Raw genomic sequence first — 23,756 nt, 5'->3', positions numbered from 1 at the left:
AGTAGTGGCAGTGTCAGCCTTCCAAAGGGAAAAAAAAAAAGCGAGCATCAAGCCCACCCTGGGAACGTCTCTGGAGGATTGTGCCTGGGATGACTTCTCCGACCACGGCGGGGAGCACCTCGTAAGTCCACGTTTGGAAGGTGGGTTCGCTGCTCTCTCGAGAGAGACAGCGCGGAGCGTGCGGCGTTGGACTTCTAGGGCAGAAAGGGAGGAAGTCGTTTGAACGAAGGCATTTATGTTTACAAGTTAGTTAAAAAAAAAAAAAAAAGTAGATCCTAAACCGTCCCGGTTCTCCCCCTTCTATAAAAGCGGGTTTGCTAGAGATGCATCGGCTTGCCTTAGATACGTGCGCGCCGGTGTTGCTTTGATTGCAGGAAAACTGTTGCTATAATTTAAGAAAAAAAAAAAGTTTGTCTAACGTATAGAGTGTTAGCTAAACTAACGTATGCAGGCAGAAAATAGTACGATAACGATATTTTGGTAACCACTAAATGCCGTGATCGTCTTCCTAGGAGAAGTCTCCCCCCTTTTTAAGCGTTGCCGCTCTGTTTCTGACTTTTTCCCCCCCCGAGTTAAGGTTTTGCCAGTTTATTGCACGCAGGGCCTGATGTAGGACACTTTTTCTCTCTCTCGGATCCTGGCGGGGTGGGTGAGGAGCCCTTGACAGGGCTTGCTTAATTCTGGCTATTCCTGCCGCTGGCCTGCTGATCGCTGATGTAATCGGGGCCCCGCCGATGTGCGGCCTGCACCGCTCGCGGAGGGGAGCGCCCTGCAGAACAGGGATTAAACGCGGGGTGGCGGGAGGCAACCTTGCTCTTCTCTGTCAGTTGCTGACGAGATTTAAGGCCTCCCTCCTCCACGCCCAGCTGTGTTGAGCTCCTGCTGGGGCGGGTTTCCCTTCTGGCCCTACGGTTCAACCGCAGCGATTGCGAGGTAAAGGAGTGGCTTCTTTGCAGCTATGCTTGGCATTTAGTGGAGTTCCTTATTTGCTTGATGGGTTGGTTAATTTCTCCCCACCCCTTTGGCAGCTTTAAGTGAGAGGCTTGTGTGCTATATCGGCTGCTTACAGTTTGTACACATGGATCGACAAAATAACCATGGTCTTTCTTGTCTGTGCCCTGAAGCCCCCCGAGAAAGTAATCTAGTTAAAGCACTAGCATGGCCTAATTTCCCGTTGTTTTGATGTTTCTCAGATTAGTCTTACTCCTGATTCTCCATTTAGTGTCTTAAAAACTACACAATATCATTTTTTTTGCGTTTATTGTTTTGGAATGAACTAGTTATCGTTTGGCTGATCGCATGCCCTCTTGAGGTGTTTCCTCAGCAATTTGACCCCGATGAAAACTTTGGGTGTTTCAGGGGGGGGGGCTGTTTTTCACCACTCATAAGCTGCTCCTGCTGTGTGCATGATTGGGGGTTTATAGGGGGGGGGGTCTGCTGCTGCCACCCTATATTTATATTTTCTGGGGACAGTTTCCAAGACGATCCAGCCCTAGCTACAAAGTCATGGACCTTGTACCTAGTCCTCAAGGAGAAAGTAAGGCATGGACTTTCCTTTTGAAACTCTCTGCAGGTACAAAACCCCCGCGGAATTTGGCACCTGCTGAAAAATCAGGTAAAGTTTCTTTGGGAAATACCATGCGTATATTGGAATATGCAACCGGCGTGCATCAGGAAAAGATGCTCCTTGGAATGCCCCCCAATCTGGCTAGCAGCATGTGTGCATGTTTAACCAGATTGCCTGAGGGCAAGTTGAAAACAGCCAAAGTACCTGGATAAATCAGCAGTCCTTGGAAGCTTGCTTGGATGGGGGGTAATTGTATGTGGTGAAGGACAAACTGCTGACGTTTTTGATATTTGTATATATTCACCAAGGAGGGAATGGGGATCAGCTGTGAGCAAGCAGTTTGCATGTTTCTTGGTCCAGGAAGGAGCAGCCTTGGTGTCTTTTGCTGATTTAGCATGATGTGTCAGGGTGTTGGTGTCCCCTGCCGTTTGTGCTGTCAGTATATTCATCCCCTAATGTGATGGTACAGTAGGTGCCGTCTCCCCTCCCCCTCCCCTTTTACTTAGGGTTATGATGTTGGGAGTAGCCATGTTGAAGAAGTACAAACACTATTATCTTCCTGAATAGAACAGACCAGAAAGGAGACTTTCTGATGGTTTTCTTTCTTCTAACTGGGTTAATAACTAACTAGGTACAGTAATTATGTAGCCCTGACAAGCTGAGCCAGTCTTGATTTTCTTTCATTCTTTCTTCTAAAAATATCGATAGGAAAATTGTTTTTAAGAGTATGCATTCATTTGCACAACAAAATAGACACTGCAGTACGTAACAAAGTACAATGTAGTCCTTTCTTCAGCAAATGAGTTGAAAGCAGTTTCCAGTCAGCTGTGCTGTTTCACTGTTCTGGTGGCCCCACAGCAAAGCTGCATGTTAGGTTTTCAGACCTGGCTCCTGCTCATCTGGAAATACTGCAGGGACAGAAAACACAGGAGTCTGGGTGGAAGTGGCTATCAACCATCACTCAAAAATGATGTCTGCCAATTAGCTGAAAGCCACATTTGTTATCCAGTTTCACATGGAGCGGAGGCCATGTCCCTCTGAAGACGGGTGCTGAGATGCCACAAATGAGGGTGCATTATCCCGCTGGTTCCATCCCACCTGAGTTGGGGTAATGAGCAGGACTGAGGCCGGGTTGGAAACCGAAGAGCCAGAGACAAGATTATCAGAGATCTCCGGGTCATCGGGGGCGGGCTTCACAGGCCCTGGTTTTGCCACATTATTGCTTATTGGCTTTCTAGCTTCAGCTTCTTCAGGAAAAGCGGCAGGGCAAAATTCTAAACAGGCCTCAAGCTACAGCTGAACCTTCCCCAGCTGAGACTATGATGGATGGCATGAACCTCCGGATGAAGCTATCTTTGGTTCTTTTCCCATTTTTCATCTCTCCACCTGTTGCCCAGCCATTGCCTCCAAGACTAAGAAACAGGACGTGCAGTCCCTTCCAGAACCTGGCACTCAAGTGCGTTCATGAGTCAACCAGCAAGTGTCAATGTTTATGATGGCCAGGATTCTGTCCCTCCTGGAAGCTGTGATGCCGCCTTTACCATACCCCCGAGCCCCTGCTGACTAGAAGAGCAAGGACTGGGAGCTCCAGCGTGGTAGGGCCAGTCCTAGACAACAATTTTAAATGCATTGTGAAGACAGGAAAGTGAAGGGGGGTGTTAGAGCACATTATAAAAATTGAATTGCTTTAAATATTTCTCATTTTTTGAGAACACAGAATAAAGATAGACCCTGAACTGCGCCCAACCAAGTGACAAACAAAACAGAGGAGAAAGAGAAACAAAAATCTAATATTCTGTGAAAAGAAAAGAAAAGTGACATAGGGCAGGCAATTTCCTGTTTTCCCTTGGCCAGGAAATCCCTTACATTAGTTCCAGAATCAAGAGCCAGGTAACGGCAATCTTTGCATCAGTCCTGATTTTCTTAAAGAGCAAGCATGTGGTTCTCTTTTTCTAGTTCATGGTTGTGAAGTCAGCCTAGGAGTAGTGAAGTGTGTTGCCTGAATATACTTTGTGTTATTAGATCGTTTGTTTTAGCCCAAGAGCATTCTGCTGCTATGCCCATCTCCAGTCTTATCCAGGTCCAGATTTAGGGACAGGCAATATAAGCCTCTGGTGCCAAATTCTGATAGGCGCCTGAGTGTTGCCACCACTGCCAGGCCTCTGGCCAGGCCTTCCTCCCAACTACTTGTTACCTACAGCAGCAGCAGCAACTCTTTTTTGAAAGAAGTTCACCATGGGGCCTCCAGCTGCCTGTCGTGCATTTGAGGCCCTGCAGCAGCCCAGCCTGTCGCATGGATTTCTATAGTAAGAGGAAGAAGGGGTGGAGATGCTACCGGGCCTTGAGTGCATAATGGGTGACAGGAGGCCCCGCACTGAATTTCTTTTTCAAAGTTGATGCTGCTAAATCAAGAGGATGCTGTTTTAGGTAAACATGGAAACACAATGGCAGATAAAGACCATGTGGCCTACCTAGTCTGCTCATCCGCTGAACCAATTTAGCTCTACAATTTGTATCAATCCTTCAGAGATTCTCTGTGTTTATCCCATGAATTTGGATAGTGTTTTTGTCTCTTCCACCTCCACAGGGAGGCTGTTACATGCATTCTCTACACTTTCTGTCAAGAAATATTTGCTAAGATTACTCCAGAGTCTACTCCCTTTCATCATCATCCCATGACTCTTCTTTCTAGAGTCTCCTTAAATATCTTGGAGGTATTTAAAGGTCTCTATCATATCTCTCCTAGTTTGCCTTTCTTCTAGGTATACATGCTTAGATCTTTGCCTGTCCCCATACGCTTTAGAGTGAAAACAATTGACTGTTTTAGTAGTGAACGAAAACCACTTACCATTTTAGCAGTCACCCTTAGACTGACTCCAACCAATTTCTCTCTTTTTGAAGATGAGGTCTCCAGATCTGTACACAGATTTCCAAATGAGGTCTCACCAGGGACCTATAAAGGAGCAATATCACCTCCCCTTTTCTGCTTTTCTTATGCAGCCAAGCATCTTTCTAGCTTTTGCCATCATTTTATCCAAGTTTGACCACCTTAAGATCGTCAGATACAATCACTCCCAGGTCCCTCTCTTCTGTCGTGTTAAGAATTTCATCTCCAATACTGTACCTCTCCCTTGGGTATTTGCAGCCTAAATGCATTATTCTGCAATTTTTAGCATTAAATCTTAGCTGCCAGACCCTATAAATTATGTCCTAAAACGGTGAAAATAATCAACTCAATACAGAAGAAGAAACAACCCTGGTTCTCCCCAGAACTCAAGCAGAGGAAACAAAATCTCAGACACAAAGAATACGAATGGCGTAAGATCCCCAACTCCACTAATTTATCTGATTACAAACGCACCCTCCACAACTACAGGATCACCATCTTAAAGACAAAAAGAGACTTCTATGCCCACAGAATACACGACCTTCAATTTGATGCCAGGACCCTATTCTCTTACGTCTCCCAACTCACAAAATCACCTACACCCACCATTCCAGACGACCAAGCACAAACCAAAGCAGACGAATTAGCACTCTACTTTCAGAAAAAAACTGCAGACACATTAGCACGCCTACCGAACAATGCAACTCCACCCTCCATAATTTTCAATTCCAGGACTTATATTGGGGCCATCCTTGATTCCTTTGAACCTACAACACCACTGGAAATCGAATCTATACTTAAGAAACTAAAACCATCAAACCACCCAACAGATCACATTCCAACTAAACTACTGCTTCTCATCCCGAATACTATTTCCAGAGCATTGGCCAACATTATAAATTGCTCACTCGCCCAAGGAATCTACCCGGACAGGCTGAAAAACCGCATCCCTCAAACCGCTCCTGAAGAAACCTAACCTCGACACAAGTGAACCCTCCAACTTCCGCCCCATATCCAACCTCCCTTTTTTAGCAAAAATCATGGAGAAAGTTGTTAATACACAACTTTCTTTATACCTGGAAGAGCACAATATCTTTCACCCATCCCAATATGGCTTTCGTAAAGCAGCTAGTACAGAAACCCTACTTATCTCCCTTGCCGATCACATCCTCATGGGCCTAGACAAAGGTCAATCTTTTATCCTAGTCCTTCTGGACATTTCAGCCGCATTTGACACAGTGAACCACGCCATCCTACTAAATCGCCTAGCAGAAATCGGATTAACAGGATCTGCACACAGCTGGTTTAACTCCTTTCTAAGTAACAGAAGCTTCAAAGTAAAAATCAATAACAACGAATCCCCAGATGTCAAATCAACATTAGGAGTACCACAAGGCTCTTCCTTGTCACCCACACTATTCAATATATACCTCCTTCCCCTCTGTCAACTGCTTACGGATCTAAAATTAAAATTCTATCTCTATGCAGATGACGTACAGATTCTGATTCCCATTACAGAATCTCTCCCTAAATCTCTCGCCTTTTGGGAAATCTGCCTCAAATCTATAAACAGTCTGCTCACCAACTTGAATCTAGTTCTGAATGCAAATAAGACTGAACTCCTAATCATCTCCTCGGACAACTCGGCCTTAATCAATCCACCAGCAGGCAACACCCAGATCACGCAAGTAAGGGACCTTGGAGTAATCATTGATAACCGTCTGAATCTTAAGAAAGCCATCAATAACACTACCAAGGACTGTTTTTATAAATTACAAGTCATGAAAAGGCTCAAACCCCTCCTCCACTTCCAAGATTTCAGGACAGTGCTCCAAGTCACACTCTTCTCCAAAACAGATTACTGTAACTCTCTTCTCCTCGGGCTCCCTACTTCATCTATCAAACCATTACAGATGCTCCAAAATGCTGCGGCAAGAATCCTGACTAATACCAACAGAGGAACACACATCACTCCCATACTACAGAACCTGCACTGGCTGCCAATCAAATATAGAATATTACACAAGGCTCTCACTATAATCCACAAAGTCATTCACAACCAACAACAACTAGACCTCCAGATTCCCCTCAAATTATACTCATCAGACAGACCGATTCGAGAAGCATATAAAGGCACCCTGCAACCCCCCACAACGAAATCTACTCGCCTATCATCTACCAAAGAAAGAACCTTCTCTACAGCTGGCCCAACCATCTGGAACAAGATGCCCACAGAACTCAGATTAGAACCATGCCCGTCTACCTTCCGCAAAAAACTTAAGACATGGCTCTTCATCCAGGCCTTCACTTAACCTACAGTTCCAGCAATTCCTCACTAATTCAGACACTGACTCCTACCTAAACTCTCTGACAAGTGTAGCCTATACACTTATGCCTCTTCTCATCATATTATTGTATTATCTAATTTGTTCAGTTATGCCTTCTATCGCTCCGGCTATCCTAGCCCTCCAGGTTAATACCCCTTGTTATATGTAACTTTCATTTCTTGTTATATGGTTGACTTTGTTATTCCCCTCATGTTATCTGTAAACCGATCTGATATGAATTTTCTTTCATGAAGGTCGGTATATAAAAATGTTAAATAAATAAATAAATAAATAAATAGACCATTCCTCAAGCTTTGCTAGATCCTTCTTTGTATTTTCCACATCTTCCTGGCTGTCTACCTTGTTGCAGATTATATATCATCAGCAAAAAAAATATATATATTTCCTGATAATTCTTCTGATATGTTGCTCATGACCAGGGCAGATTGGCCTATCGGGGCTTCGGGCATGCTCCGGTGGGCCGGTCCAGCAAATCACATAAGTGTTGGTCACAGCAGCCCCTCATGCCTGCGAACTGCTGTAACTAACACTGGGCCCCCAGTCACGTTTCTCTCACGAGAGTTTCTGTCAGGGGTGTTGCTTGCTAGCCCCATCAGTGTCCCGAGTATCAGCATTAGCTCTCGCTAAGGAGGAGGCTGCAACACTGCTGTGTTGGCAGGGGCCTGCACGGAACAAGGAGGAGGGGTTGTAGCTGTGTCAGCGGGGCCGCATGGCATGAGAAGGTGGTGGCCAGTCTACATGTATAAAGGAGGCAGGGCTGCAGCTGTGTCAACCGGGCCATGAGGCCCGAAGAGGTATCAGCTGCTGTGTCTCCTAGGCCTGCCTCCACCTTCACCATGGAGGCAGGAAACAGTGTAGGCGCCTCCCCTGATCGGCTCGGGTTGTCTTTCTCCATTCGGGAGGCAGGCAGTAGGCTTCCCACTGCTGCCTCACCACTGGCTCCATGCTGTAAGCCTTATGCTCCTCTGCCATGGGTCCCCCTAATCCTCAGGCCGTGGCCAAAAAAACCCAAAAGCAACAAAGTATTGCGTCTTACAGCCTGCCTCCTCCCACAGCAACAGGCAGTCAGCTCATTGGGAACCTGTTAATCCAGGGCTTTGCCTGCATCCCCTAATCACCAATGTGAGTGAAAAGAAAACAATTTTTAAAGTTAATAGGCTGCTGCTACTGCTCCTGCACTTTTCTGGGGGTGGGGGAGAGAGAGTATGTGAGTGTGTGTGACTATGTGAGAAAATGTGTCTGAGACTGAGCATTTGTGTGTCAGCATGTGAGAAAGTTTGTGTGTGTGTGACTGAGCGTATGTGTCAGTGAGCATGTGAAAACGTGTGAGACTGGGCAGTTTTGTTCGTGAGCATTTGTCAAAGTGTGTGAGACTGAGCATTTCTATGTGTCAACAAGTGAGAAAGTGTCAATCAGTGAGCGTGTGTGACAGTGCCTGTGTGTGTGTCAGTGAATGCCTGACAGAGTGTGTATGTGTTAAATGTGTGAAAGTCTGTACACATCCTGCTCTCCTAACCATCTCTGGGCTTTTGTAATCAAAAGAAAATGCTCTGAGTCATTTTATTTATTTAAGAATCAGGGATTTTTAAAAATCTTTATTGGTTTTAATTGTTGGGTGTTGTATCTGCTGTTTTGAAATATTTTCTTGGTGTTTGGGAAATTTTTTAAATATTTTATATGAAATTTTAATTATCCGATATTCTTTTTCTAAACTATTTGAAATATGTGTAGTGGGTCCCCCATTCTCCGTGCTTTAGCCTTAACTAGGTCCGGAGGGAGTCCAGACAGGGAGGAAGAATAATCAATAGGCCTTAGATGCGTAAGTGCACTGTACTTTTGAAAATTGCTACGTTAGTATGTTGTACTTACATGTGTAACTCATTTGAAACTTACCTCCTAAGTGAGCACATGAGCAGCAGCACAACAGCAGAATATGTGTCTGTATCCGAGCCACTATTTGGCAGTGCGGTTGCCTCAAAACTTGGCAAATTGTTCAAGAACTGATTGGTTAGCAAAATACTTTAACACCGCTCAGGAATCTTCAAATATATATGAGAGACTGTATCTCAAAAGAGATAGAAACAGGATGGAAGCAGCCCAGAGAAAGGTAACCAAAATAGTGAGAGGTCTGTATCAAAAGCCATATGATATGAGACTGAAGGACCTGAATATGTATGACACGGAGGAGAGGAGAGATAGGGGAGATATGATGCAGACCTTTACATTCCTGAAAGGCTTTAATGATGCACAAGAATAAAGCCTTAGCCAATAGAAAGAAATCTGTAGAACTAGGGTCATGATATGAAACTCTGAGGGGCTAGGAACGATGTTAGGAAATATTTCTCCAAGGGTAGTGGATGCATGCAGTGCCATCCCCAAAAAGGTGATGAAATTCAAAAGGTTGTGTGATCAGCACAGAGGATCCATAATAGCTAAAGGACAGAAATGAAAAAAAAAAGAGAGAGAGAACCTGCATGGAGAGGAGCAGTTATTGTCCTAAAAGAAATAAAACGAAAAACAAAAACTTGCTGGGCAAACTGGATGGACCACTTAGGTCTTTTTCTGTTGTCATTTTCAGTTTTAACCAGACTTGTGAGGGACACGGGGCCAATTAATTGAATGGATGGAAGGGGCACTGCAGTTCAGTTTGCTCATCCCTAGTCTTGGGTGTGCTCTACTTCTTAGTTATTTAGGAAAAATGTGGAATTTACATTAGGGATATTTTGGCTCCAGGTCACATGATGGATCTCTCAAGGGTTGGCTTGCCTTGCTTTTGGGAGCTGTTGAACATGTGCTGCACAGAAAGCGCACAAGGGTGTTGGGCATATAACCCATGGGCCTATTTTGAAAAAAATCCCCCAAGCTGATATTTTCCTACCATCTGCCCCTGCTCATGACACAAGGAAATAGCAACAACAGAGACAAAATTTCAAGGAACAATTTTAAGCTGAATTATGACGTCACCTACATAACTAATTTAAAAATGTATATTATGCTTTTTTGGCAAAATACCAATTAAAGTGGCTTACAGCCATGTAACATATGGAATCGTATGCTCCCTAGTGTTTCCCATGTCACCAACAGATAGAGGATACGATGAGAGTGTGGTTGCACTAAAAGCTTTTTTCTTACTCGGGCCACTTGAAATCGTCCCAAGATCTCAATTCTACAACACCCAGAGGGAAAATGTTGCAGCTTACACTGATGAACTTTGACAGCTAGGGGAATCCTGCAGTTTCTGTGAAACTTGCACAATGCAAATACATAAATCTTTCTTCCCTGAAACTTCACTGGAATCACTGTGCAGGCAACTGTTGCTAGTCACCTTCCTCTCTCCTTCCTCTCCACCCTGTCTCCTGTCTACCTACCACTGCTGCCAACATCCTCCATCTCCCTCCATTTCCCCTCTTCCCCAGCCATTCCTGCATCATTTCTTCTCTCCTCCACCTCTCCTAACCTGCACTACCATCATTCCTCCTCTCCCCCAAACACTGCTACTGCCATCACTCCTTGTCTTCTTTTACACCATCACACCATCCATCCTCCTCTCCTCCCGCTGCTGCTGGCAGACGTGTGCAGAGAATCTTTGTACTGAGCGCGTGATTGTGAGCTGGTGCATTCTCATAGTCTCTGAAGCAACCCCACACACCCCCTCCTACAGGTTTCCTATTTGAAAAGGGAGGAGGGGTGGGACTGCCACAGGGATCGTGAGTACAAACCGGCTCTCAATGCAACCAGCAGTGCTATGCATGCTTCATATCGCAAGAATATCTCTCACTATTTTGCAAGGTTTGAGTGGTATTCTTTCTTGTAATGCTCTTTTAATTTAGATTTTTTCATATTAAGATCATGAGTTTCATTATATCATTCATATCATGTCATTCTCAGAGTGTTACAGGTACTTCTTCATAGTTCATATCTCATTTAATAGCAAAAGTATTTCAATGTATATGAGTTAGTGTTATCTGCAGTTTAAAATGAACCCAAACACCTTTTCATGTTTATCCTTATTATACACTTTTTAAAATGAGGTTTCTTATTTTTCCAAAAGATAGAAAAGTATTATAACCGAGAACCTCCCGTATATTACTGTATCCCACTGGTGGGAGAAGTCAAGAGGATTCTGGTAGTTTTAGAGCGACTTCTAAGTGAGTGTTCATGGAAGGGGGTGGTTTGTTTAAACCTCTGTTCTTTGAACCCAAATATTGTGTTGGAACCAGTTTCCTGGCAAAGAAAGGCTTTCTCTGTGCAATTGGCTGACAAGTGAAACCCATTTTCCTGGAAGGCACAGGCTTAAGGATCCTGAAAGGCATTAACTTTTATTGCTACTGACCTCTGAAGCAACCATCTGCTGGGCTCAGTGAGAATAATCCACTTATGGGATGGGCTGCATGGGCTGGAACCATGCTCACCTGGGACGAAGGGAAAAATCAGAATCCTGCCACATTGCTCACTTGCTAGAAATGACCGTTTGGATTAGACATTGCTGGACAGCCTTATCGACCACGGGTCAGATTCAGTTATGATGCAGGAGCAAATATAACTGCCACTTTTTAAAAATGTTATATTGTTACTTGTAACGCCCCCCCCTCCACACTGAATTTGCAAGTGGAAACTCCTCTCTGTTGCAACAGAAATTGAACTGTGATTTGTATCTTCAAATAAAGTAAGCAACCTTGGAAGCACACACACACACACACACACACACACACACACACATGCGCGCGCGCTCCAGCTGGGTCACCAGTGCCACTGACTGAGCCTGCCTACTTGACCCAACAGCTTCCTCCTGAGCAGCAGCGACAGTTACAGGCACTGGAGGTGGTGGTGGTGCTTTCCTGGCACTGGCAAAGCCACAGCTATTGAAGGGCAAATCACTGAATCCAAGACCTGCCCTTGGTAAAAAGCCACACCAAATGTTACCCAGGTTTAAAAGACCAGCTTTGCTCTGCCTATTCTTCTCCCTAGGAATCAGATCAGTAGCAAATGAGAGCTGGCCAGCTGCAGTAAGCATGCACCCCCACTCTCTGCAGCTGCTGCTTCTCTGTCCTCTCCTGGGCTTCCTGATTACAAAGGAAGCATGCACCGCGGAAGCAAAATAGTCAAGGGGACAGGGGGCACGTGCTCACCATGTCCCTGCTCGTCCGGCCTGCCGCTGTTCTGCCCATCGCACTGTGCCTCAAGAAACTATGAGGAACCTGAGGAAGAGCAGGGGGAGCTGGAAAGGGATCTGGAAGTGGGATGATGACCAGGAATCTCTGGAGGAATGAGGAAATGAAGAAAGCCTGGGGGGGGAGGGGAGAGAGAGAGACAAACCTAAAGGAAAGGAAGTAAAAACCAAAAGAGGAATCCAGGGGGAGTAGAAGAGGTTCCTACATGGGGAAGAGCAGATGGAGAGGAACCTTTTCATGGGGGTGGAGGGAAGAAGTTGTGGAAAAAGTCATGAGGGGTGAGGTGCAGCATGAGCAGTCTTACACTTGCCAGAGGTTAGAGCAGTTTGGACTCTGGCTTTCTCCACAAAAATATTGTTCAGACAACAAAACAGAAAATAAAACCTGCTTACCTTCAGCAGGGCTGGCAAAAAAGGTCACAATTTACAGTTAAGTTGTTCTAACAACTTCTATTTCTGTCTCCTCTGGTCCGGGGCCTTCCTGTTTCGGGATTCCCTGATGTGTTGTCTATAAGGCTAAATGCCTGGTCCTGATCTTTTAAGGAGGGTCTGAGGTACAAGGGATATGGAGAGGTATCTGAGTAAGAAAAGGGGGACATGGAAAGGAAACTAAGAGAGAAAGAGAAATAGGAGGAGTTAGGTGAGAAAATATGAAAAGGAACCTAGAAGGAGCAGAAGGGAGAGGAATAAAAAAACAGAAGTGGAGATGAGAGTGAGGGGAGGAAGGAATAGAAGAATGAAGATGCACCACACCATCTGCACACTCTCCCCCCGCCTTATAAATCCTAGATCTTCTCGTATGCCATCATGCATGAAGTTCTGTAGTATTTCTTTTTCTATGTATGATTTGATTGAAAAGTAACACAATTGTGCGTCTTATTCTTGCTTAAGCAAGGCATAGAACAATTTCTTTAAAAATAAGATGGTCCTGTATAAATAAGGAAATAACATGGTAATGACGGCAGACAGATGGTTCATCCAGTCTGCCTAGCGATCTAGAGAAGGGCCAGTGTGGGGTCTGCATCAGAAGACTTATAAGGAGAGGCTGAAGGATCTGAATACTGTATGTGTACCTGGGAAGGGAGGAGGTGAAGGGGAGAAATGATACAGACCTTCAGATACCTGAAAGGTTTTAATGATTCGTGAACTTCTAACCTTTTCCGTTGGAAAGGAAATAGAACTAGGGATCATGAAATGAAATGAAACTCCAGGAGGGGACGACTCAGAACCAACGTCAGGAGATATTTCTTCACAGAGAGGGTGGTGGAATGCCCTTCCGGAGGAGGTGGTGAAGATGAGAACTGTGAACGAATTCAAAGGGGCAAGGGATAAACACTTTGGATCCCTAAAGGCTAGAGGATGGAAATGAAGAAATGAATGCATGGGGATAACTTGCTGGTGCGGCAGTTATTGCCCTTAACCAATAAGCCTTCATATTCTTGGTGCAATTCTATCATGGCTCTCTGCCTCAGTGGCAAGAGGAAAAGGGGACTTGGATTTGAACAGCAACCAACCAGGGCCCTGACTTTTATGGTCTGGGGAAACAAATATGGGGGTAACTTGCTGATGCAATGGTTATTACCCTTATCCAATAAGCCTGATACTTTGATACAACTCTTAACATTGCTCTCTGCTTCAACGGCAAGGCATAACGGGGAACTGGACAAACTGCAACTGAGGGTCCTGACCTTTAGCGTCAGGGAAACTGATCAGTATTGGGGTAGCCTGCACGGCACAGCAGATGCTACCATAAGCTTGCTGGGCAGACTGGATGGACCATTTGGTCCTTTTCTGCCATCATTTCATTGTTTCTGTGTTTCTTCTCATCCCTTCCCTTCTAGCTCCTTTTCTCCCCCTCTCTCTCCCTTTCCTCTGTTCTCTCCTTTCCCATCTCTCACCCTCCCCTTCTTTCATTTCACTTCCTCCCCTCTTATTCACTCCCTCATCCTCCCTACCATATGCTGGTGGGCCTGCCCTCCCCTTCAGTGGAACTGTTCACCTTCGTGGGTGAAATGGTTCTTCTTCTTCTTTTTATGTATTTTTTTTTTTTTATTTAAAAGTACTTATATCCTGCAAACTCTATTAATCATGTGCAATGTGGATTACAATTCTACCTGCAGAAAATTGTCAACAATACGAACAACAAAAAAAAAATAAAACCTAATATTAGATTCTTTCTTCATAAAACTTTTAATTTATTTAAATAATAGTCCAGGAACACGTGCCTAAATAGCATTGTCTTCTGTAACTTTTCTAAAATGCTAAAAGATCAGCCTCAGTGTGTAATTTATCAGGTAGTGTGTGCCATAATGATGGAGCGACAACAGAGAAAGCCCAATTTCAAGAATCCTGAAACTTGGCCTCCTTCATTGTGGGGACTAGTAAACAGTGTTTGCCAACTGACCACAGTAATTGGGATGATACATATTCCTTAACCAATCAGGCAATGAGAATGTACTCTCCTATGGATTATTACATACACCTTAAATAACTCTCTTCGTTGACTTGGTAACGAATGCGACTCATCCAATTTTGGTGTAATATTCTCCCAATGACTGGTGCCTGTAATTAGCCTTGCAGCTACATTTTGTACAAGTTATAAACAATTCTTCTTCTGCCGTGGGGGCTGGCCTCCCCACCAGCGGCTTACATCCTGGACGTGGGTCTAGCAACATTTCTCCCACTTCAGGGCCTGGGAAGCTACACCAGCCTTTCTGCCACACCTAAAAAAAAATCTTCCACAGGCCAGATTCAGCCATGCAAAAAAATAGGCATGGAAGGCCAGGTGCAACCAGTTGGCTGAACTTTGGGGACCCCTAATCTAACTTCTGTCCATTTGCCACACCTCAGCAAGAGGAAAGCAGCACTCCTTAACTGCAACTGCTGCCTCCCCTTTTAACTTCACTTTAAAGTCTGAACTGTGTAGGACTCTGTAGTCTTGTGGGACCCACCAGCCCTGGATTATTTAAACATCATAGTCAAGCTGGCAGGGAAGGAAATAAATGCAGGTAAGAAATGCTGCTTTCTTCCTGTTAGGATGGGATTGTACCAGGCTAATGGGCAGTGCCAGTATCAGGCTATACAGCCACGCTAGGCGATGACATCATCACTCCATCACGCCTCTCTTCCCTCCCCCATGCAATTCACAGTACCCATACATCCAGAGCTCCGTTTCGCTATGTTGCTCACCTCCGCCTCCTAGCGCATGACTCATTCCCTATCAAAAATGCTGCCCTGACATTGAACTACAGTGCCCCATCCATTCTGGCACCCTAGGTGGCTGCCTAGTCCACCTAATGCCTCCTGCTGGCCCTGCTTATGGGTAGGGATTTTGCTGGCTGAGGGAACAATGGTGGGGGATAAATGATTGTGCTGGGGTTAGGTAGGGAAGAGAGAGGATTCTGTGTCTCTCTCTTCCTCACCCTGAATGATACTCTTCATTAGTCACTGGATGCATCATTCTCTCTTTGATAAACTGAGTTCTGAAGGTTTTGAAGAGGGCAGGCCTGGATTTAGGCAATTGCCTAGGGTGCCAAATTTTGAAGGCGCCAAATACCCAAGTCAAAGATAGTGCAACTGTGTCCAGGAGGAGCCTTTCCAGTCTCTCACTTCAAAGAGGCGCTGCTATGGCACTCTGGGACTCTGGAGAGAGGTAGTGGTAGAAGGACATCACCCCCACTATCTGATTTCCAGGTTTTTCTACCCCCTCTGCCTTCCCTCCCTTTCCAATACAGCCCCTGGGCACCCAAATCTTAAATCCGGCCCTGGAAAAAGAGAAAGGAGTCATTTCCTACAAGCCCTCTGGAATATCACTTATGAAAGCATTGCAAACTCAATTTTGCAGGAGGTTCCAATATTTTTATAAGTGATATTCCAGAGAGTTAGTAGGAAATGCTTGTTTCATTGGAGAAGATATTATGAAGCACTAAAGGGTGTGCACCGCCAGTTTGTCCACAGTTGAACCGTGGCTGACCAAAGCCTGGGAGATACAAATATTTGCAAAATAACTTTAACACTACAAGGTGACTTCTTCAGATAGATTACTCCTCATGTTTCCATTCTAAGGAAACTTGGAAAGCAATCAAGATGTTTGCAGCCAAGATTTAAAATAAAAATATATGCATTTAGAATACAAAATCAGTGGCAGTAGTACATAATGAGGGAGGACCTTGCAAGACTGGAAGATTGGGCATCCAAATGGCAGATGAAATTTAATGTGGACAAGTGCAAGGTGTTGCATATAGGGAAAAATAACCCTTGCTGTAGTTTACACGATGTTAGGTTCCATATTAGGAGCTACCACCCAGGAAAAAGATCTAGGCATCATAGTGGATAATACTTTAAAATCGTCTGCTCAGTGTGCTGCAGCAGTCAAAAAAGCAAACAGAATGATAGGAATTATTAGGAAGGGAATGGTTAATAGAACGGAAAATGTCATAATGCCTCTGTATCGCTCCATGGTGAGACCGCACCTTGAATACTGTGTACAATTCTGGTCGCTGCATCTCAAAAAAGATCTAGTTGCGATGGAGAAGGTACAGAGAAGGGCAACCAAAATGATAAAGGGGATGGAATAGCTCCCCTATGAGGAAAGGCTGAAGAGGTTAGGGCTGTTCAGCTTGGAGAAGAGACAGCTGAGGGGGGATATGATAGAAGTCTTTAAGATCATAAGAGGTCTTGAACGAGTAGATGTGACTCGGTTATTTACACTTTCGAATAATAGAGGACTAGGGGGCATTCCATGAAGTTAGCAAGTAGCACATTTAAGACTAATCGGAGAAAATTCTTTTTCACTCAACGCACAATAAAGCTCTGGAATTTGTTGTCAGAGGATGTGGTTAGTGCAGTTAGTTTAGCTGGGTTCAAAAAAGGTTTGGATTAGTTCTTGGAGGAGAAGTCCATTAATGGCTATTAATCAATTTTACTTAAGGAATAGCCCACTGCTATTAATTGCATCAGTAGCATGGGTTCTTCTTAGTTTTTGGGTACTTGCCAGGTTCTTGTGGCCTGGTTTTGGCCTCTGTTGGAAACAGGATGCTGGGCTTGATGGACCCTTGGTCTGACCCAGCATGAACATTTCTTATGTTCTTAGGAGGAAGGGGAATGGTGGGGTGAAGTTTAATGAGAACAAAATAGATGAGTTTTGAGGATGAGCATATCTGATGATTGCAAGGCTGCCAAATAGTGCAACAAGGTATTGGCAAGATCCAGAGGAATGCTAGGCTGCAAAAGTGGAGAGAGGTATGATTAGTAGGAAAAACAGGAGGCAACAAAACGTCTGAGCTTATCATTGATATAGCCTCATCTGGCATATTGTCTTCAATTTTAGAGGTCTCATTTCCAAAAGCATCGAGAGAGAACAGAGCCGTTTTGAGGAGAGGTACCTTAATGATGCAGAATTAAGGACTCACCTAAATATGTCTACACTAGCAGAGAGGAGAAAGAAGGAGGATATGATAAAGATATTCATATACCTCCAAGGTATAAATAATACAAAAGGCAAGTGTTTTTCAGTGGAGAGGAAGGAGACTTTATTAGTTGCTCTATTGGATGACCAGGAATGGTGGAAATTGCGCTGACCTGAGTCTCTTGGATTTCTCTGCAGTCTTTGACCTTATAGACCAACAATTGCTTTTTAAAAATTTATTTACCTAATTACATTCCAAGAATACATCTTGAATGAGAAATAAAGCATGTATGATTTAGAAGAAGAATCAAAATATAAACAGTACACCAAAAAATTAACATCCATGTATATAGATTCCTTATAGCCCTCGAAACATAAAGGAGAATACAAAAAGCAACACTTGAAGAACACTTTCAATAAGGTTAAGTTGAAAAAGTAACTCCTAACTTGCTGGCAGACACACACACACACACACGCATATATATATATATATATCAAGTAACCAGTATATCAGACTATAATAATCATCATTTGTATACTACACAAGTAGAAATACATGCATCCAGACAAGATCTCAGCTGAGCAGACTCATAAAATATATGCCTTCTAGCATTATATTCAGTCAGATGTCATGGGTGTTTCAGAAAAAAATCAGAGCCATGGGCAAACACCTCCTGTGGGATTGCTAGAAACGGGTTTCTCTTCATTAATATCGCCATACACAAATCTGGGATCACCCAGATTTTATGGCCGTTCCTCTATGTCTAAAAACAATTTTAATACCCAGTCCTGGTCTGGTTCCGAATGTAAATGAAACCAGCAGGATCCTACATTCAGAGGCTTCTTCCTAAGAGGTTTAGGCTGTCCCTAAGCAGCTCTGTCTCTCCTTCCTCGACCCTCTCAAGCTTTCTCATCGGTATACAGTAAATCCTGCTGGTCTGTAGATCCTTAGATCTTTCAGTAGTTTGGAACTGGGCATGGGCCAATAGGCTAAAGCTAAAACCTGGAGGTTGGGTAACTGGCAAGGCCATTTCTTCTATAGAAGAGCTCCAGTTCCATATGAATGGAACCCTTCTCCCTTGTAAGATGGAAGTCAAAAACCTGGGGGTTTATCTGAAAAGTAATTGTGTACATTTTTTCAAAGTTTCTAGCAGGGCATTTTATTACTTGTGCTTGATCAGAAAACTTAATCCTTGGTTTAGCAGCAAAGACTTGTCCACTCTAATACATGCCACAGTAACATCTCATCTGGACTACTGTAATGCTTTATATGTGGCACTTCCCACCAAAATCTTAAGATGTCTGTTAGTTGGGTGCAGTTTCCATGATCACTTCACATCGTAGCTAAGAGAACAGCTTTACAAAGAAGGTAATGGAGGTAAACTTTAAAAAGTATCAGAATTCCAGCAAACATAGGAAGCCGTTGATATTTGTAGTTGCAGAGAACTGAGGTTAATAATGGAGATCAGAGTCTGCAGTTATGCAGTATGAGACAAGCACACATGCAGTCTTTTTTTTTTCTGCCATCATATTCTGTTTCTTTGTTAATAGTTTCATTTTACTGTGGAACGGATATCTTTTGGAAGTATGAATCTCCATATATTATCACTACCCTATGGAGGAATAAATAGCTAATTTCCTTTTTGTATTGATGAGATCGTATATGCTGTTCATGAATTGACTGGAGGCAAATATAGCCGATATAAGGCAGCATCCCGTGTAGTGCATAATGCATTAATTGCCTTTCCTCACTGAAACTGTGGCTTATGATAGCTTGGGAATGTATCACAGCCCACTAACTGATCACAATATTGTACACTAGCTCTGCTGTAAACATGCGACATTCCTGTAGGTACTGCATAATATCACCTGTAAGGTCTGTGCCCTCTCTCAAATTATAGACTCTAGTTCTACTTTTCTGAGAGCCCAAATTAAACAATGCTCCCTTTCATCCTTTTTTTCCACTCCTAAAATGAGGGGTGCATCAGGAGAGCACATCTATATCTTATTATTGTCGGCTTTCTGTGTAACACAAATTACTGCTGGAAGGAGTCTGGATATTCTGCACCTGTCTATCCACCCTAAAGCTTTGCACGTTGCTTCTCACTACACCTGAGCGATCTAAGGTGAAGACATCACAATAATTAAACCCTTTTTCCAGGGGAACATACAAAACAAAAGTCAAATGCTCCTAAGGGACAGATATTTCAGAGTGTGACACAAGCACTGAGCACAGCTTAGAAGCAGAGTACGACACAAGAGCTGAGTGCAACAGGAGCAGTGTGTAACACAGGAGCTCAGCATAGCCTGGGCAATGTGAGACATAAAGTCTAAGGGTAGCGGTTCCCCAGTTTCGGTGTTTTATCCTACAGGTCCGGTTTCAAGTCCAAATGGGGAGGAAGACTTCTCTTCCGGGGCCCCTGACACTGTCGATCACAATCTCAGTGACCACTTCACGCTCTAGATCAGATATTTCCAGAAGGTGCCAAATAATGAAAAATAACAGCCGGCAAGACAAAGTTAGCAGATCAGGGTGAAACCAGGAATCACAAAAGGGTCCATCCTTCCCCTAGTAAGTCCACACGGGGAATACTCAAAGAAAACACTGAAGTCTGTAGTTGGAGTTCAAATAAAAGATAATCTTTACTGTAACTTAAAGAAGAGGATCCAGGTCAAGATTACAAAAATAAGAATCAGCATTTATTTATTTATTTATTTAAATATTTTTGATATACCGATGCTCAAGACTAGGTCTTATCGTACCGGTTTACAGTGTAACCAGGGGTAACCAATTAAACAGAAGATAAAGTTACAATGAACAAGGGATTTACAGTTCGGGAGAGTTAAGCGAAAGAAATCAGTTTAACATAACAAGATCCTAACAAGAGAAACTAATGTAACAAACGAGGTAAGATACATGCTTAGATTGGTCTAAGCATGTATCTTACCTTGTTTGTTACATTAAGATACATCCAATGATCAATAAAAAGCAAATGGTTTCTCTGTCCATCCTTCTTCTGCTCACTTCTCTTCATTCTGATTGAAAATGTTCTCACCAGTAAGAGTAGGATAACTAGAGTGTAGTTCCAGTTCTGGCATGAACTTGGCTGGAAGCAAAAATATTCCCAGGCATAATACCAACTGGATTCCAGAAAGTTGATCTCTTCACGTACAATGCAAACTTTCAAAAATACAAGTCTCTTGAGTTATTGGCTCAAAAGGCAACTTCTTTCTCTTTACCCAATCAAGTGGTTGAATGGATCAAAAGATCTCTGCTCCCAGTCCTTTGGGATTCTGGGGGTATGCCCTCCCATCAGGCACTGGTCAGTCAAAATCCCAAACTCTTCTCGCAAAGTTCTTCCTCAAAACCTCTTCACCAAAAATGCTTCAATTGCCTTCTGTGAGATCCAAGAGGAATCTCCAGCTCTCCAACCACCTTGCTCTGAGATATTGGGGAAATCTCCAATCCTTTCTCTTTTGAGGTTTCAGCTCATAACCTTTCCTCTCACCAACCCTCCTGCTTTGAGATCCAGGGCTGATCTCTAGCCTTCTTCCTTTTCTTTAGCGCCTGACCCAGTAACCCACTGAAGCACTGGTCATGCTCCATAAGGTTTTATACTCCAAAAAAGCCTATCCTCCAAAAAGGTGGGGTCATAGCAATGGGAGGAATAAAAAAAAATATCAAAATCCCCCTTCCTGCCCCTAGATAGAAAAATCACATATGGATCATTTTAGTGACTGGCATAGCCCCATCACATAAGTGTGACACAAGTGCTGAGCATGACATGAGAGCCAGGAGTGACAGGAGAGCATGAGCCATGGAACATGTTTATTGAATGTGATGTGATTTGTAGGAGAATTTTAATTGTCTGAGATTTTTTTTTTCTCTGAAAATGTGTAATCACTGTCACTGTTCCAAAAGACATCCCTATGAACTAATTGTCTGCAGATTTGCCAACTGCTTAGTCAGGTTTTCTGAAATTGAAGCAAGCTTCCAAATTGCCACCAAAGCAGATTGAAGCATGGCATGCCACATATTTTGGAGTACATATTTTGACCCCCAGTATGTGCTGTACTGCACTGTTTATGACTGTACTGAATTGCATGTATTCTATTGTCTGTATTTTACAATAATTTTTTCTTTTATTCCTTTTAATTATTGATAGTTAAGGTTTTATTTGTTTATTATCTCTGTATGTGTTTCTTATGTATTTTTTAAACATGTGTAAACTGTTGTGATGGCTTGTCTGAACGATGGTATAGAAAATCGGATAAATAAATAGACATCTGTTGTTAGACCCTAAGCTATTGTAACACACTTTGAACTTTCTTGTTAGAGGAATGTGATATAAATATATGCTGCTGCTGCTGCTGCTGCTGATGATTGGGTGGCACAATAACTTATTGCAGAAAAGGATAGTTTAAAGGTTGTGTTATATACAGAGATTTGATCACTTGTAAGGTCCCCAAGGAAACATATATGTAACATCTGTATCTGTAGAGATTATAAAGTTGAGTAGTTAGTGTGGATTTGCAGACTAGATAGGCCACATGGTCTTTTATGTTGTCATGTTTCTATTTATTGCATAAATAATACCGAGATGGGGCCATTAAGTTGGATCGATGTCTAAAGAATATTCACTAAAGGACATTTTGGATGGGGGAGCCCCAAGGTGTCTTTATGGGTAATTTTGGAAAACAAAATTATTGGTGCAGTACCAATAAACCACCACTTGGTGGCATAAGGAAAGGTGGTGAAACCCTTTTGTAGGTTGTTTAATGGGGAAATTTCCAGGGAAAAATATTGGGTTCTAGTGACTTTGGTTCCTTTAAGAGGGTTAGGCAGAAGATCCTCTAGGGGCGTGGTTAATAGAATATATAACCTGGGTCCAAGGTTTGGAGGGAGTGATTTCCAGAGGAAACGCCATCATGGAGGGAGCAGCCAGCCCATGGCCAGTGAGCCTGGGGATCCCTCCTTTTTTGGAGTGGGCCCTGCAGGAGCTTTCTCTCTCCCCCCCCCCCCCCCAAGAGAGAGGCCTAAGGCCGAAGAGGAATTCTTCTCCTAAAGAATTTACTGGGGACCCAATCTGGGGTTTGCCCACAGGAGGGGGACAAGGAGGAGTGTGGTCCTATCCAGAAGGGAAGAGAATAAGGGAGTAATGAAACAACTCACAAGGAGGAGTGCACCAAGGACCCCAGGGAAGTCCATGAGCACTGCCAGGGAACAGAGGTACTGGATCTATGGAAAGATGGTACTCTGTTGGGTCATGTTGTCAGTACTGGTCTCATTCTGAGGGGATGTTGATGTGTATCAGGGAGTGCGGACGGAATATTGTGAAGCTTAATAGGAATTTGAGCAACACATTTCTAATGGAGTAGGAGGAGGGACTAATGTAGAGCTTTGTAAAAGATGAGAAGTTTGAAGTGTGGGTATAACTGGTGGATCTTTAGAAAGCTGTAAACTCTGACTAATTCAGTTACCTTTACGAGCCTCTGCTACCTTTCTATAGTTGCTGTGCTGGTCTCCCCAGAATAAATGTTGAATGTTTTGGAATGTTCAATGATGGGGACCCTGATTTGAGTGCATAGGCCCTACCAACAAATGCTAGAGCGAGTAAAAGGGATAGGGTTCACAGAGGGGAGACCCTGGCGTTGCTTTCCCTGTCCCAGTAAAGAGAAATACTACTCTGTCTGCCTCTGGGCTTGGGTCCACTACGCCATCTGCATGACCTGCATTGCTGAACCCTAAATTGGAGAGACTGGCACTCAGCTGACACTCTCATCATTTTTTGTGCCCCGTCTGGTCACAATACCTTATTCAAAGGTACTAATGTTTTCAATAATCAAAAAGAATACAAAAATATCCAACAGAACAAAACAATTGCTCAAAAATGAACCATTGAACAGAAAACCTCAAACCAATAATATGGATAACTAATTAATTATAGCACGCTCTAATATTAGAAAAACCTTCAAACCAAAATGTAAAAATAACCAATTAACAAGTCAATATCTAACTGAATAAAACAAAATAAATAAATAAATACCACACTTTAATATTGGAAATTGCTTTCAGTGTTACCCAGAATGATCTGGGGGCTCGAAGACCTAGCAAAATGATTTATTATTTATCTATTTAAAACAATTTGTTTCCCACACTTTCCACAATTCAAGGCAGGGTACACAGTGCCTACATAGTCTGTGTTTTTCTCAAATAGATTTTCATCAGGGAGATTATCAGGAAGGAATTCCTGAATATCCTTTTAAGGTCCCAAGGAAACACAAGCAACTTGTGTAGTTATACATTTTTGATTGGTCAGAAAAGGATGCTTCCAAATCTAAAACCGTTTTTTGAAACTGGAAAGTTCTTTCAGGCA

At 43.3% G+C, this 23,756-nt stretch overlaps 1 protein-coding gene across 3 annotated transcripts in view; it reads left to right on the top strand.

Annotated features, from left to right (window-relative positions):
- The first annotated feature begins 5 nt into the window (after positions 1 to 5).
- LOC115094276 (ETS-related transcription factor Elf-1-like) overlaps positions 6 to 23,756 on the top strand; it is a 182,491-nt gene continuing 158,740 nt past the window's right edge. The window contains exon 1 of one of the 3 annotated variants that reach the window (XM_029607175.1): positions 6 to 140. The gene's annotated coding sequence lies outside the window, so the exon portion shown is untranslated. Of the gene's footprint in view, positions 141 to 832; positions 934 to 23,756 lie in introns of those variants that run through there. The other 2 variants (XM_029607177.1, XM_029607176.1) reach the window with 2 other exon arrangements.

This window comes from Rhinatrema bivittatum, chromosome 6, assembly GCF_901001135.1.
Source record: "Rhinatrema bivittatum chromosome 6, aRhiBiv1.1, whole genome shotgun sequence".
Classification (NCBI taxonomy): domain Eukaryota; kingdom Metazoa; phylum Chordata; class Amphibia; order Gymnophiona; family Rhinatrematidae; genus Rhinatrema; species Rhinatrema bivittatum.
The sequence above is the reverse complement of the archived record's forward strand: the minus strand, read 5'-3'. Positions and strand labels throughout refer to the sequence as shown.